This window comes from Podarcis gaigeae (genome assembly GCF_964106915.1).
Source record: "Podarcis gaigeae genome assembly, chromosome: 13".
Classification (NCBI taxonomy): domain Eukaryota; kingdom Metazoa; phylum Chordata; class Lepidosauria; order Squamata; family Lacertidae; genus Podarcis; species Podarcis gaigeae.
The window spans coordinates 31697494-31715191 of NC_139689.1; the positions used below are offsets into that span (position 1 = coordinate 31697494).

The window sequence follows — 17698 nt, forward strand, 5'->3', positions numbered from 1 at the left end:
TACAATCTTAAAAACGTCTACCCAGAAGTACTGAATTCAGTGGCACTTTCTCCTAGATAAGTGGGGTTAGGATTCTTATCTCTCTCAAAACAATTTTCACCCAGTTGTCTATTGGTATCCTTCTCACCCCCCAAAATGGCAAATTCGGAGTTTTCTTCTTAATTCAATTAACATAGCATGGTGGTGTGTTCTGCTTTTCTTGGCACCAAAGTTTTAATGTTTTAAGCACGAGGTACATGTATGCCTGACACTCACCTGTGTTAGGGGTGGGAAACATTTTTAACCCAGGAGCTGCATTCCCTTGTTGCCTACCCTTTGAGGGTCACACAGCAGTGGTGAGCAGGGCCAAATGGTGGGTGGAGCCACAGCTGGCAGTAGGAAGGATCACGTTGTCCCACACATACATGCACCACACCTGCATGCAAGATGCAGGTTGTATATTGCATGTGATTTTGGTTGAGCCATTCCTCCTCAGGCTTCTTATCTAAGAGTGGGAGGCCTACACACGACAGACCTAAATAATTTCCTCTCTCCTGGGAGCCATAGTTCAGTGAGAGCCTAGGGATGTCTAACGGAGAACTTTCATCACCCTGCCAAGATACATTAAAGTGGTGTAAAAATGATATTTAAGTTATGCCTTGGGAATAATAGCTACCTGTCTTGCAGAATTCTTCCAAGGATGAATGAGTTAATTACTGTAATAGCAGCAGCTCCAAAGCTCTCTGCTTTTAGAGATCCCTTTCAACACTGAAATCTGACTGCTGAGAAACTCATGCGCACCGTAGAAAATTCTGGGTGGTTTAAGTCCTTTCAGGTGGAGCACTGGCCAGGGCCGTTGAACTTCATTACTGCCTCAGCTGAACCACAAAATCACACATGACTTCTTGGCAAATGGTCTGCCCACCCACAAACATTCAAGTGTACCCAGTGGCCACCATATGACTCTGGCATCCGTTGTGGCGAATGCCAATGCTACCACTTCAAAACGTGAGAATACCTCTGATGGATCCAACCAAAAGCTGATCTAGTCCAGCATTCTTCCCACAGTGGCCAAGCAGAAGCCTATGGGAAACCCACAAACAGTAGGTCTCTCCTTCTGCTGTTCCTCCCCCGGCATATGGCATTCAGAGGCATACACCTTGAAAGATATCCAGGTAGAAAACTGGGATGAAATCTCTCCATGCCAAAATGATGGGACAGCCATTAATCTGTGGCAGTCTTCCCCAACCTGTGGCCCTCCAGATGTTTTTGGACTCTCAACAGCCCCAGCCAGAGTGACCAATAATCAGGGGGTGATTATTACAGCCACAGCCCAAGGTAAGTTATAAAGTGGAAGCTATTTCCAGTGATACTCGGAGCGAGCTCTCTATCCAACTCCAAGAGTGATTCCTCGGCATACTCAATAACCTCCTGCAGCTGTACACTGCCGGGGAAGATAAGCAGTAGTGAGCAAGTTGTCTTTTGGGAAATGGTCATGGCTCAGTGGTAAAGAGCATGCTCTGCATGCAAAAAGGTCCAGGCAGGGCTGGGAGAGATTCTGGCCTGAAACCGCAGAACGCTATTGCCTGGCAGTGTTGGCAATACTGAGCTAGATGAGCCAGTGAAGGAAGCTTCCTATGTACAGCTACTGATTCTCTCACAGATTATTCCCAAGAACCCCCATAATACAGCTGAGCAATCAAATTATGCAGGGAATTTTCTTGGGCTGGCGGTACCAACTACAAGGGAACTTTCCACTTGCTGAGAAACTCCCTAAGCTGCTGCATGAGACGTCCCAAAGTATCAGAGACATGCACTTTAAAATGGCAATGAATATTTGCAGAGGACAGCAGCCGCCAGCCACTCATGGAACATTTTCAGCCACTCATGGCAGCTCTGTGGAAAGATATTCTGGGTTGATAGCTAAAGTAACAGGACTGACAGGTACTTGAAAGGAAATGATCCATAATGAATTGAAGATGTTTGAAAGTACTTCTGCTCCCCCCAAAACAGAGTCCTTTCTGTTGGGGATAATTCCCAGGTGTCAAAAAAGGCCATTTATGTATGCCACTACTGTGGCCCGTGTTTCGTTAGCCCAAAAATGGAAAACGAGCAAGGTCCCAACCAAAGAAGAATGGCAGCTTAAGTTGACAGAATATGCGCAGCTTGCAAACTGAGTAAGAGAACAAGAGCATACATTTAGAGAAGATTGGAGAACGTTTACTGAATATATGGAAAATAACTGTGTACAGCTGAAAATGCTGGCAGCATTAAGATAAATCCAATAGTGTAAATAAGTTTTGATGGATGCAATAATGGAATACCAAATGGTATAGTTTTTGTAAAATATGCAGGGATTTATGATATGTAAAATGAACCATGGAAAGAGAAGAATGGAAGTCATAGATATCTCAAGGATGTAAAAATGAGTGCTTTAAATGTAAAACAGAAAATTCAATAAAAATTATATACATAAGGAAAAGGAAAAAGAAAAAGAAAGGAAAGTTGTGGTGTGCTTCATGGAAGGGGCTGATGGCACTGTTGTTTTTATTGCAGTTGTGGTTTGTTATTAATTTTTTAAGTTACCTAAAAATGAAGAACAACTAGTGACCAAAGGAGAGAGCTGGACTACCCTTTAGGCCAGATGATGCTGCAGCCCATGGATACCCCATGTGCCCTGCTACCTCTGCCACTTGTGAAGAAGCGCCGCTGCCACTTGTGCTGATTTTGGGCAGGATCAGTGCGATCTTGTCTGAAACAGGCACCAGTGACAGTGCTGCTTCTCCACCAGCAGCAGATGTGCCAGGGGAAGCACATGATGGAAGAGCAGGAGGCAGGAGCAGGAGCAGGTAGGTGGTAGTGGGACGGCGGCAAAGGCAGACAAGGTGGCGCTTCCCATTTTGCCTCAGGTAGCAGCACACGATGTGCTGCCCCTGATAAGGAGTTATAGGATTGTAGAGTTGGAAGGGACCCTGAGGGTCTTCTAGTCCAACCCCCTGCAATGCAGAAATCTCAGCTAGCTCATGCATGACAGATGGCCACCTGACCTCTGCAGAAAGTACAGTGATACCTCAGGTTACATACGCTTCAGGTTATATATGCTTCCAGTTACAGTCTCCACTAACCTAGAAATAGTACCTTGGGTTAAGAACTTTGCTTCAGGATGAGAACAGAAATTGTGCTCTGGTGGCGGCGCAGCAGTGGGAGGCTCCATTAGCTAAAGTAGTGCTTCAGGTTAAGAACAGTTTCAGGTTGAGAATGGACCTCCAGAACAAATTAAGTTCTTAACCCGAGGTACCACTGTAATCTGTCCATACACTTAGGTGACCCTCCTCTGTTCCATTGCTGCTTGAAGCAAGGCAAGTCAATGAATGGGCAAAAAGGTTTTCTTGCTTACAGAACAATCTCCTGTTTAGGAAAATTCACCAGCAGCCTGCTCTAATGTCCCTTCGGCTCCTAGCAAAGAGCTTTTAATTTCTCCAGATTTAAAAACCTGCGGTGGAAACTGTTTTAATTGCTCCTGTTTTTCTTCTGCTGTCTCACCTCGTGCATTCTCAATCTTATTTATTATTGGTAATTTGTCGCTGTAGTTTTAGAATTTGCAGCAACGATTTTGTAGGCCACCCTGGAAACGTTTCATGCTGAAGGGCAAAGTTAATACGTTTATAAATTAATTCATAAGAACAGAACTGCATCTTGGACAGTGCTGCTCAGCCGATGGAACTGAACTCATACCAGGGAACTTTCAGCCAGTGAGCTGGCTATTTTGATCATCAAAGTCAGTTCTTCTTCTTCCTCAAAAACTCCTTTCCCACAGCAGCACGTTGCTATTCCTACTCCTAGCCTCTGTACTAGGTTTCCCCCACTATCACTGAGTGCTCTCCCTGCCATGTTCCCCAGAACACTCCTCCTTTCTGTATTCTGCACCTCCCAACAACTCTACTTTTTCTAGCAAACAATCCCACACCTCTGCTTAGGAAATACTGGGGAATGGTGGAGGTGGGGGGTATTGTGCAGGCGAGCATCTATGCCCCAGGGTTGGATTGCAGCAGAGAAGTGGACAAGCTGGGGGATGGGGAGCCACCCACTCTAGCATGTAGCTGCTGGCACTTCCCATTACTCTCCCCTGTCGTTTGCGTCGCGGCAACAATGCTTAATTATTCTTGCAGCAAGCTGAATATTTATAGAAGCTCGTATAATATCCATGTAAATAACCAAATCAGCCGGTTATGATTGTTACGGATATAAATACCCGCTGCTGGCGGCTTTCAAGATGAGACAGGGAAGATGGATTGCCGCCGGCACGTTAGAAGCTTGTTTGGATAAACATTGACATTTGTCAATCTCTCCCTGGGGTCTGAGATACGTGAAGGGCTTGTGCGGGATGGAACACCACGGAGGAAGAACCTCAGCAGGCGTTTGCAGCCGGTAGCCAGACCCTCAGCCTCAGTTTTGCTGTCACACTTCTTGTTCCTAGTCCCTACAAACCCACGGTAACCGGATGGTGCTTTAGGGTGCTTTCATGTATTATGACCCAAAGACTGCCATCCCTAAGCTCATGTACACAAACTCAATGGAATTTGCTTCTAAGCAAATATGCTAAGGATCATAGTATAAGAGCATGTTTGAGCATCTCCAGTGCTATATAGGTAGGGGTGTGTGTGTAGGTTGTTAAAGTAGGACAGAAAGTAGAAGAGACACATTTTTAAACTGAGTGTACCATGTAGCCAAATGCACATTACACATCAGAATTACGGATACAGGAAAAGCTAAGGGCAACATGAGCACCAGTGTCCCAAACTGTGAGATTTGTGAATGTAATTAATTTGCACAAAGGGAGGCAATGGGGACTTGTGACTTCTTGGAAACCACACACTGTTATCTGAATTTCCTGACCTCAGATGCCCTGGGTACTATGGTTACTCTATGCTGAAGGGAATGCACTCTCAACATGCATAAATACTCTCTCTTCATTATCACTATACAGATCCAAGGTTTGAATCCGGCTGTGGAAAACAGATTCTGGGGCTTAAGATTTGGTGACCCTCCACATCAAATTAAGCTATGGATGCCAGCTCCCCCACCACCACTCCTGCACAACTGACACTGGCTCCTGAAATTTTAATATACCCCCCTCAGGCAACCTAGGATGAAGCAGCAGAATTCTGGTTGCTAGATCCAGGAGGACAAGCAACAGAAAATGTACATCATCATGCTATGCTTGCAAAGACCTCAGAGGCACCTGGCTGGTTGATGTTGGAGATCAGAATCCTGGACCAGATGAGCCTTTGATTTGATCCAGTAATTCTTGGGACAATATGGAGCTTGTTATTCAAGGATGTTGCTTCTTGCACAGTTCTCTCTATTTCAGTCCTCTTTCTCTGCCCCAACCGTTCCTTCCTCCCCCCCCCTTTGTGCCAAATTGATTTTCCCTCTCCTTTTTAGTTAGCTGTTCTTTCAGAGCCCCGAAGCACCTTTTCAGAACTTCAGCCGCCTGCCTCTGCGGCTTCCTGCCCCAATGCTGCTGTATGGAGCATTTCCCTGGGCTGTAGGTTACATTTCCTCAGAGCCTGATCATTTCCTCCCTGCTCCTGCCTCCTCCAAGCCTTTCCCCCAGGCCCCTTTCTTGCTGCACCTCACTCCAGTGCAGTGTTAGCTCTGGCTCCCCCCTGTTGGTTTCCTTTCGTAGAGCCGAACAAGATTTTAAGTGATGCAAACAGCCGTCTCCATGGCAGCCCTGTCAGACTCACTCCCCTTACCCCTTTGGGCCAAGAGCCACGGCTGTTCATCACTTGTGTCTTGTGCGCATGCACCAAACTGCAGATCCCATTCACGTTCTCGCTACTTGACCGCAAGACACCCTGGGCGAGCTGTCTAGGGCCCCTTTCCCTGCTGCTCCACAGATCCATCACTGTCGCCAAGCCTGCTCTCAGCGGCTCAATCTGAAAAAAAACACTATCAAGAGTCACAAGCCTTGGCGCTGCTGAATGTACCAGGAATGTGGCTCCCAACCTCTATTAAGCATCATCCAACAAAACAAGCCTGGGAACAGAGATTAAAATTTCTGGGAAGAGAGGTGCCAGGGGCCAGGCTCAATTTCGCCAGAGAGACACGGCAGCTGCCACAACAGCTCTGTTTCCAGAGACTATCTGAGGCACTGGCAGGCTGTGGTTATGCTAGTAGCGAGGATGGGTGTCACAGAACGCGAACACAATTTGGCCTGGTTTGCACATGCTTGCTTCACCATCTGATGACACTATTAAAGGCATGCCTTGCGTATGTGAACAGGCCATATCGCAGATAGGATTTTCATCAAATGCAATGCTCTTCAATGGAATCATGTTCATAAACAAACACACACACATTCAGCCTCAAGTCATAAAGGGTCCAGTAAGGCAGGCCTGGTCTACGCATGAAGAATATGAGATAGCCGAGACAGTCCCGAGGTGGCAAAATGGGACTGTACCACTTCACACTACAGGAGGATGATCACACTTCACTGCAACAAAAACTCATTGACTGCTGTGCTGATTTTCTATTTGCAATGAGCAAAGATAACCTCTCTCTCCCTCATTTTGTTGTTGCTGTTTTTTTTAAAGTGCAGCGGTTTCTGTACATGGAATAGCATTCACAGTGAAAAGCGGGGTCCACAGTCATTCTACCACCTGATTCCCCTGCACGTGTAAGACCAGGTCCAAGTGCAGAGCAAGTAAGAGAGGGGCATGCATATGCCAAGCATGCCAAACCTTCAAGTCAGAAGGGTTGCTGATCCACTCTGCACATAGTCTGTGGCATTCATGATGACATACCCAACACTTCAGCTCAAAACAGGTTTTGAGGCTAAGCCCTAATAAGCCTTGGCTGAAATGAGATCCTGCCTCTCACATAAGTGCTACTTATAGCAATGTATTCCTCCCCATCCCCTGCACTTGGAAAAAGCAACTTGTAGGGAAGCAGACATAAAAGTGCTTCAGGCATATATGCCTTTGTAACACTGAAAAGACCAGATATAAGTCTTCGACCTACAACCCTTCCAAAAATCCCTCAATCTTTGGATGATGTAGCCCTCACTCTGAATCCTCTGACAGGACAAAGGCAGGGTGATTCTAGATACTCTCTGAATGTGTCCCTTCTACATCCAGTTATGCAATATGTGGTCAAACGGTTCACCAACTACTGCATTTATTTATCTGAAAAGCAGCATCAGAGGCTGCAGTCAAGAACAGAGGAGTGATACTTGGGAGGGTGCTTAAACCTTTTTCTTCACCCTGCTTATCTGCTCAGATTGCCCTCCCCAAACTGCTTTGCTCTCAGGAGAAAAATAACACAGGAGCCGTATATTTTACCCTCTCAGAGAAAAGCAGATTGGGTGAGGTTGCTTGCAAGTGGACAAGCAGCAGGTAGGGAAAAGGGTTAAGCAGTTTCACTCCCAGTGCTCTCCAACTCATAAATGTGGCTTTCCAAGACTGCTTAGTTGTTGCTTAAATAAAAACTCCTATATGAAACAAAACCCTACCATCCACTTCCAACTTACCATCTAGTTTACCCACATTTAAAGAACGTACATGGTTAGCGGGATCTGTCCAAGGTTCTGATCTGGAGGATGGCAAATCTGGGGGATGATGATAGGTTAGTCGTTCTCAGTGGTGTGCTGGCCAGGGTATACCAAATATATTGTGAGCTATGGACTCTAAAGTATCTACCCACAGATCTGCCCCCACCCCACCCTCTGCATCTCTGCACTGTTTGATGGGAAAGCAGAATGCAAATTTAATAAATGCATAACTAAATAGCAGTGAACCATGCAATCAGCTCCAGGACACTGCATCTGACATGCAGCAAAGTTATCATCAGAGAAAGCACATCCAGTTCAGTAACATCCAGAGCAGCAGTTCTGAAACTTATTTTTCCTCATGGACCACTTGAAAATTGCTGAGGGTCTAGGCAGACCACAGAATAATTTTCTTCTGCCTATTGTAGCAACTGTAATGCACTGTGCTAAGTGCTCTATGGTTTTTAATTATAGTTTTAATGCTTCTTTTATTTCTTATATATTGTATTCTATTGTATTACAGTTTGAATCCCATAGAAATAAAACTGCAATACAATAAAATACAATGTAAGAAATAAAAGAAGCAATAAAACTACAACTAAAAATTTATATGAATATTCAGCACGATGGATGTGTCATCTCCTATCTTCAAGCACAACTCCACAGGCATGCTGTAGTCCACATGAATGAAGCTTGTGGGCAATCGGTGGTATGCAGACAACAGTCTGGGAACCCTAGTTCTAGAGATATTAAGAAGGTAGGTGAGGATGTACTAAAACTATTTAGGTTTCTAAGGCTGGGCAAGAATTAAACATCAAGTTTTGGTTGCAAAAAACCCGTTAGTATAAATCTGTGTTCTTTGAACCTGGGTCCCCAGATGTTGTTGGTTGGACTACAGTGCTCATCTTCCCCAGCCAGCTTTATCAATGTTCAGGGATGATGGGAGTTGTAGTGCAATGAAATCTGGTGCCCTCAGGTTGAAGATCACTGGTATAAATTGTATCATCATTCCAAGGCAGAGACAAGCCTTTTCTGGAAAGTGTGGGCACGAGTTCAAGTCCTCTGAGGATGAAATACTGCCACTTTAAATGCATGTTGCAACAGAGATGTTGACCTGCCTTAAGCATTGAACAGTTTTTTCCTACTTAGACAGGTAAGTAGGCATCTAGGCAATACTGCAGTGGCAGGTGGGCTTTAACTTTGCATTCCTGGTCAGCAACTAGTATGGCAATTTTGAACCAGTGCCTCAGTACCCACAACCTGAAGTGGCCTGCCTACAAATCATGTTGCCACAAATGCCAATTTATTCATACCTCTTTTGCCACTAGGTTTGAAATGTTGTAGAGGAGAGTCATGGAACGTCTCTAAGCGTGATGGATTTGGCCCATGACCTTACATGTTAAGCTTATCCATTCATGCTGGGGTTTCCCAGGAAGGCCACAAATTCAAGTGGTTGCTGCCACTCATCCCTTCCTTCCTTCTTTTTTAAAAAGAAAACTTCTCTAGGAAACCACAGGAGAATTTCCCAACAGCTTGCCTTTCTGCTAGGTCTGCTGAAGGAAGTTCCACTGCTCTCCAGAAAATATTGTGGTGTCCCAAAGACAACATACCCATAATTTAAACTGAGTGCCACAGCCTGTGGCCTGTGTGGCAGTATGTGTGGGAGTATTCGGCCCAGAAATCCAGTGCTCCAAAATGTTTCTGACACTCGCACTCAGCCGAGCAGAGCAGGGAGCAAAATGGAATCAATGCATGGAAACGCAACAGGCAGGAAAGAAAACAACATTGAAAAATCAAACAGCCCAGGGGAGTTTTCATGCAGAACCCTTTTCTGCTGGGTTTGGCTGCCTCCGATGAATTGCTAGCTGGCACATCAAGCAGCACCTTTCAATTAGGGATGTGCAGGGAAAGGAAAGAGTGGGAAAGTGAGAGAGAGAAGAAAGAATTCTTTCAGGTCTGGCATCGTGATGCTGCAAATTCCACTTTCAGGCTTAATAATAGGAGCACAGAAATGTGAGCCGCAGGAGGTAAATGAGCCTCTCCGTTTAGCACTGATATCACCTGGCCATACATTTCCTCTATCTATGAAGCCACTTTTTTTTACTGCAAGTCCTTCTCTCTAGGCTTGAGTTCTCGGCAAAGGCATTTCCAAACCACCTTGTTGCCTGACTCTGCCCTGACCCCACCTCAGCTACTCTTTTTCCAGCCCTATGTATGCTGATGGTGCTAAGTAAGTGCTCTGGCTACCATCCAGCAAATCCTATTGCAGCATGATTTCTCCAAAACTTACCTCATCCCGTTAACACAGTGCAGCTATAATGTACCCAGAAAGGTAGGGAAATCATGGCTGCTTGGCAGCCATTAGCTAAGCAGCTGCGATGTCACAGAATGTTTGCGAACATTCCAAATGCAAACGGGAGTTCTGGAAGCCTTCTTTTAAAATATTAAGGTTGCACTCTTAAGTGAACACCGCAACTCATAACCTGTGCATAGTGATGACGTAGGAGAGAGCTGCTATCTAATCTGGTAAGAGTCCAGTCAGATGCAAAATATTCCCATCACCAGAAATGAAATAAATTCTTCATTTGAGTTCCACTGCTTCTTCCTAGGACCCATGAGAGTGATACAGAGCTGCATTTAAAAAAAAAATTCTTTATTTAGATAACCTTTTCCTGCCCTGGAATAAGGAAGGATCCCTACTGCTCCCAAGGGATGTGGAAGGATCCTGAGGCCATAAGAGAAGATTGGTGGGAGAAGGAGTGCCAAGCCAAAGTATGACTCAGTGGAAAGAGGGATCGACTAAAGGGCAAAACAGCTTTGGTAATGGCTGCATTTGTTCAAGTACACAGGAGAGGCTGCCCCTTGAAGCTGGAACAAATCATTTTCACCGTAATACAATCAAGACAGCTGAAACCCAACTGACCTTTGCAGAACCCTTTGTTCCTAGAGAGATGGCTTTCAGAAGAGGATTAGACAAATTCGTAGAAGAGAGGTCTATCAGTGACCACTACCTGTCATAGCTAAAATAGGCTTTTGTGTTTAGCAGAAGGCACCTCAGAATACCAGATTGTAGGCGCAAAGTGTAACAAAAAGGGAAAGACTCAGGAGAGCCTGCTTACGCCCCTTCCTTGCACACCTGTATTGCAGAGTAGGCCAATTGTGCTTCCCAAGTATATAGTAGAGTTGCCACCACTTCCTACAACCCTTCCTGCCCCCTCCAGGCATGAAGAATTTGGAGAAGGCTCAAAGCAGTTGCTTTCCAAGGGGCTCTGAGTCAGTCCACCTTGCACTTCTTGGGCCAAATTTCCTGCTCCTTTCTGGGATATGTAGGGCTAGCTTCCAGCTGTTTATCTCACCCTGGAGATCAAAACAGATTCCTCATTTCCCTGTCAGACCTATCCGGTCTCTCATGTAGAACAGAACTAGGTGCTGGTCTTTCGCAACCCTGATCCTAAACTCCAGCAGTATGAAGCCAAATTGATCTAGACAAGTGGGGATTGCAAGAACCCTGAGGTTGGCAAACACACACACTCCAGACCCCAATGGCCAAGATTTTTTAAAAAAACTTTTAGAATAGAATCATAGAGTTAGAAGGGACCCTGATGATCATCTAGTCCAACCCCCTGCAATGAAGGAATATGCAGCTGTCCCATAAGGGATTCAAACTTGCAACCTTGGCATTATCAGCACCATGCAATAGAAGGAAAGAAAGAAGGCAATGAACAAGGAGAAGACTGAAATCCATTGGAGTTCTATGTATCCTCATCTACACTAATAACTTTTTGGCATCCACCTGTCTCTGGAAATACCTGACAGAACATGGGATGTTTTGCACACAAAACATGTGCTGTAACGCTGAGTTATGGTTCTTTCCCTGCTGATCACCGTCTCCTCTGTGATTTGTAATCCCCCTTTAAAAGCTACCTAAGCCAGGTACCATTACCACATCATCCAGAACCAGCAGGGAATTCTTTAAGTCAATTATAAACTGGGTCTGTCTTGAACCTACCGGTGATCAGTTTCATTGGGTGACTGACCCCAGCTCTTATGAAAGTGGGAAGAAACAATCCCCTCTGTCCACTTTCTCCAAACTGCACACACTTTCTGGGCCCAGAATAAAATATAAGATATTAACGGATGCAAAAGATAGAGGGGGGGTTTGCCCTGCCGGACTTAAGACTTTATTATGAAGCAGCAGCTTTCTGCTGGTTGAAGGACTGGCTACTTCTTGAGAACACAGATATCTTGGATCTGGAAGGATTTGACAATAGGTTTGGCTGGCATGCTTACATATGGTACGACAAGGCTAAAGCTCATAAAGGTTTTAAAAATCATGTGGTTAGGAAAGCACTATACAATGTTTGGATTCGATATAAGGATTTGTTGGAAAGCAAAACTCCTAGGTGGTTATCACCAATGGAGGCTATAGAAGTGAAGAAACTTAATATGGAACCTAATTGGCCAAAATATTCTGAAATCTTAGAACAAGAAAGTGGCAAATTTAGATTAAAGAGACTTGAAGAAATAAAGTCCAAGGTAAGAGACTGGCTCCATTATTATCAAATAATGGAGACCTTTAAACAAGACAGGAAAATTGGCTTCCAGGTGGAGAAATCCAAATTAGAAACAGAACTGTTAGAACCCAATACTAAGAATCTATCAAGAATGTATAATTTGTTGCTGAAGTGGAATACAATAGATGAGACAGTCAAATCAGCTATGATTAAATGGGCACAGGACATCGGTCATGATATTATGTTTGCGGACTGGGAACAGTTATGGACCACCGGTATTAAATTTACGGCATGTAATGCCTTAAGAGAAAACATTATGAAAATGATTTAGAGGTGGTACATGACCCCAGTCAAGCTTGCAAAGATCTACCATTTGCCCAATAACAAATGTTGGAAATGTAAGGAAGCTGAAGGTACTTTTTTTCACCTTTGGTGGACCTGCCCAAAGATTAAAGCCTTCTGGGAAATGATTTATAATGAAATTAAGAAGGTACTTAAATGTACATTTCATAAGAAACCAGAGGCATTTCTCTTGGGCATGGTTGGCCAGTTGGTGTCAAGAAAGGACAGGACTTTTTTTATGTATGCTACCACAGCAGCAAGGATACTTCTAGCAAAGTATTGGAAGACGCAAGAATTACCCACACTGGAAGAATGGCAGACGAAAGTGATCGATTTTATGGGACTGGCAGAAATGACCGGCAGAATCCGTGACCAAGAGAAAGAGACGGTGGAGGAAGATTGGAAGAAGTTTAAAGTTTATCTCAAGAACTGTTGTAAAATTGATGAGTGCTAAAATGTTAAGGGGAAAGAAGATGCAGAATTGCAGCTGAAATTGTTTGATAAATTAAGATGAAATTGAGGAAAAATAAGTTATAAATATAAACTGGACTAAGGGGTTGCTGAAAAAACTGTAAAATAAGGATGCAGAGAGGGGGAGGTATGGGGAAGTCCATGAAAGAAGGTTTATGAAAAGGAGGATATGGAAATATACATGTTTGTATGTGTTTGTTTGTTTGTTTGTTTTGTTTGTTTTAAAATGAAAAATCAATAAAAATTATTATTTAAAAAAAAACTGCACACACTTTCATAAAACCCTGCTGTGACTTGAGTTTTCCTTATGCTGTGCTTGTGAGCAACGAGAGGCATGCAACTGGCTAACACTGGACTCGACAGATTTAAAAGCAAGTCTCTGAAAGGTCTTCAGTTTGCGGGGAGCCTTGGATAAACCCTTTGCTCAGGGTTGTTTAGTGGGTGGTTCCCTATGGGAGGTTGCCTGCTCTTGATGGGGACTCCTCTGCTCAGTGCCTGAGGGCCCCAGTCCTGCCACTCATCACCTGGCCCAGGGCGGGGCCTGATGGGCTCTGTGAAGGACTGCTGCCCCCGCTGCTGCTGCTGCTGGGCAGAGAGGGCTCCGTTTTGTTTAGTTTTGTTTTTTGTTTAAACTGCTGTTATTTTTTACCTATGTCATTTTAAACTGTGATATTAATGCTGTATTCTTAGTTTTAGATTTATGTGGAAATTGTTTCCCATTTGGTTGTATATTTTTTGATGTGGTTTATTTATTGTTTATGACTTTTGTAATTATGTAAATCTTGTCATGCTGTAAACCGCCTTGAGCATTGTTTTTTTAACTGTGGAAAGGAGGCATACAAATAAAAATGATGATGATGATGGGGCTATACTCTCTATGAATGAGTGGGTACACAGCTTGGGGGTACTTCTGGCTCCTTTACTGAGGCTCAGTTGGCCTTGGTGCCACAGGGTGCCTTCCTTCAGCTTTGGCTGGTGGCCCAGCTGCACCCCTATCTGGACAGGGATAGCCTAACTTTTATCACCTATGCTCTAGTAACCTCTATCTTAGATTGCTGCAACATGTTATATCTGAAGACAGTTCTGAAACTTCAGCTGGTGCAGAATTCAGCAGCCACGTTGTTCACCAGGGCAAAATGGTTTAAGCATATTACACCAATCCTGGCCCAACTGCACTGGCTGCCAATTAGATTCAGGAACCATTTTGATTCTCAGCTATCACCCCTAAGTCTCCACACTGTGGGGTGCTTGCCTCACAACTCAATGTTCTGCAACCCTGGGCCCTTAGACTTTGTTAGACAACAAGAGACCATTGGCTATGCTGGCTCAGGATGGTCACAGTTGCAATCCAACATCTGGGCAGCCAAGTTTGAAGAAGACTGGAAGTAGAGTGTGCATTGGGGGATCATTGGTTGGATACGTGTGGGGGCCACGTGATGAGGGACAGCCAATGGGGTGCCCTCCAGATGTTGTTGGACTCCAGCTCCTATAATGCCTGACCATTGGCCCATGGTAGCTGGGTCTGATAAGAGTTCAACAACATCTGGGGGACAGCTTACTACCCCTGCCTTAAGTTTCGTGTGGGAGGGGGTGTGCCCACCTGTTCCTCTCCTGCATCGAAGGGCCATCAGCAGGGCAAGTCTTGAACCAGCCCGAAGTGACTCATTTCTGTGGTTGCTGGGCTATTGACAGAAGAGGGGGAACATCCCTGACCTTTTCTCTTTGGGAAAACACAGCTAATTGCCTGTGTTTCTCCATTCATTAGGAAAAGGTCCAAGACGCAACGAGATGAGAAAACATTTGCATGCTCTCCTCTGGGTGACATCTCTTCTTGTCCTCAGTGAAGGTCAAGGGCAACCAGGGTTGGCTTGGAGACAAGCTTTCAAGCTAACACATTCCTCCCCCTCCTCCCCCCAGGGTTTATTTATCCTTCTGGCTGCTGGCACTTTTAAGGATGTTATTCATCCAGTAGGACTTTTTATGTTCCCAGAAACATAAATCAGGAACCTTGTCACTTTTTTACGGCCACGACTAAATATTGCTACCTGGTAATGCAGCCTCTTAACAGCATTTAGAAGAGAGCCACGTCCTTCCTTTTGTAAGGGCTGTTGGCGCCTTGGCTGAGGTTGTTTTATGGAGGAGTTTAATAGAGGAGCCCAACATGAAGTCCTACTTAGAAAAGAGGGAGCTGCCACAGAGATTTACAAGCTAAAGGGCTAGCTTCTACTGGCAGGGAGAGGTGGAGGACTCCACTCAGTTTACGCAGCGGAGGAGGGTTCTGGCAAAGCTATGTGTCTCATATCCACACTAACATACACACACTATCCCAATAAAAATGCTGCATGAAGAAAACAGGGGTTCTCTGTAACGGATTAATTATGGAAATTTAGCATCTGTGAACCACTTATCGTTGCAAGTTTTGGGTCAAGCAAATTAAGGCCCTTGGCTTTCCTCACCTTTCTGACAATCTCTATATCCTTGCTCATTACACATTACCTTCCTTAAACACCTGAGATGTGTTCACAGCACAGTTCTGTAGGCAAACAACATAGACACATCCATGCCTGTTTTGAAGAATGCCTGGAAAGCCACAACACTTGTTAAGCAAAGTCCCCCTTGAACACTGATCTTTTGCAATGATACTTGATACCTGCAGTTATATATACACTTCTTTGATTAGAGGGTTGAATATCATCTTGATCTCCCCATGTCTAGTTTTAAGAGGAGGTGGAGAGATGCAAAATACATTGCAATACAATACCTGAAGCCAAATCAACTAGTCTTTGCATTACTTTTTTTTTCTAATTTTGCCTGTCATGGGAGGAAATATCGGCCTCATAAGGCAATGAAGGGACGCTCCAAACACTGGAAACAGCATCAGTTGCACTTCTGAGATTTCAGCAGGCATTGCTTACACACGTCTTAGCATATCTGTGCAACCACAGGACTAGAAACTTATGTGTCTTTTTAAGGGAGCAGAGAGCCTTGGGAAATATAATTCTGCCCAATTTGATGTATTTGTTGAGGGGGAGATTCACTACGTCAGGGAGGCAAGGAACCCTTTTCAGCAGGAGGGTCATATTTCCTTGAAGGCAACCTTCCAGAGGTGGGTGAAGCAAAGCAGGTGGAGCAACAGATAGGACTGTTACCTTTGCATAGTAGGCTACATTCCAGATGAGCTAAAGTCAAGAGATTTCTACACACACACATATTTCTAAAGCAGTCCTTAGCATTCTTTATCAACAACCCATAAAGCGGACGAATATTATCCTCTCCATTTTGCAGACAGAGGTGGAACATGGGCTGCAACTGAGAAAACAGCCCTAAGGTGGGTTAATGGCAGAGGTAAGATTTCAACTGGGACGTTCAAGGCACAAGGGGCTAGCAAACAGTGAGGTTTTTTTTGTCACCCCGAAGCCCCAGTAATTTCACTTTTATTCTTTTTTAAACAAAAAAGGGGGCTGTATCTAACTAGGTTCTACTCATGCCTAACTGTTGGTAGATATGGCCATTAATTTCAATGTGTTTACACCAGGGAGGTCCTGATAGGGAACATCTTAGTGCTGCCAATCGCAGTTGGGCTCACTGTCAGCACCGGTCAGTGAGCCCTGCTTGCAAAACAGGAACTGGGAGCTCACCTGAAGCTACCCATTGTTTCTCTGGAGCCACACCCGTACCTATTTCACAAATGACATCACATACGACATCAGGTGTGCGGCAGGTGGTTGTGGTTGAGAGAAAATGGCCTCATGGGTCAAATTGGGAGCCATGCCATGCCTGATTAGGCATGGAGGTCAGAGGTTCCCTTCCCCTGAACTACAATTCCCATCGGCCCCAGTCAGCATAGCCAATGCTTAGGGATAACAGGAGTTATAGCCCAAACCCAGAGGGCATGAGGCTGGGGAGGCCTGCTGTCACTTATGCTTCAGGGAGAGTTTTAATCTGCATCCTTGACCCCTGCTTTCTATCTATGGTCAACTATAAAAATGTTTTTTGGGGGTGGGTAGGTGGGTGGGTGAGGAAAGCCTTAGTTTTTAGATACCAGCCCCTGCCTGAGTGGATTTCATACCAAAAATCCACTTCAGTATTTTTATGCTAATATTTGGACATCCTCGACTCCTTTTTATCTGGTGCGCCAAGAGCCAAATTAAGTGTTACTATGGCAACCAATATAGCTGATCCTCATTATTAGAGAGAGAGAGTGTGTGTGTGTGTGTGTGTGTGTGTGTGTGTATTTGGATAGTACCCAACAGGCTCGGCCTGTTTCAAAGCTTTGATGTGCTGTTCAGAAGTGGGGCGGGCAGGCTGCCCTGAGATATAGATTTACCTCAGCTGTGGCAATTCTGGCCCTTTAACCTGGCAGGATTCTTTTGCTAAGCCATGTTCGGAGAATGCTCTCAGGAGAGTCGCATGCTGGGACTGAGTGCTGGGAAAAGTTCATCACCTCAACCTTAAAGAGGTAGCAAGTGCCTGGAGCCGCGGGAAGCGAGGAGGGCCTTCCTCAACAGCAAGCTGCTCAGGCTGAGGGAGGGATGCCGATCTTGGATTGCCAAAAGCAGGCATTCACATGGGATTGGTCCTCTGTGAACACCTGATTCCCAGGAGCCATAGGATCAGTCTCCTCCAAGTTGCAGATCTCTCCTCCAACCCAGGTGCTAAGGCAGGGGTAACCAACACAGAGCCTTCTAGATGTTTCTAGACTACAACTCTCATCACCCTTGACCACTGGCCATGCTGGCTGAGGCTGATGGGAAATGGAGTCCAACAGCACCTGGAGAGCAGCACATTGGCTTTTCCTGGTGTAAGGAATAGGGGATTGGTGTGTGAGCTGCAGAGGTTC

The 17698-nt window shown here is 44.9% G+C and overlaps 1 protein-coding gene across 5 annotated transcripts in view; it reads right to left on the reverse strand.

The window, feature by feature from the left end:
• LOC310829808 (acid-sensing ion channel 2) overlaps positions 1-17698 on the reverse strand; it is a 385605-nt gene that overhangs the window by 49926 nt on the left and 317981 nt on the right. The window lies entirely within an intron of this gene.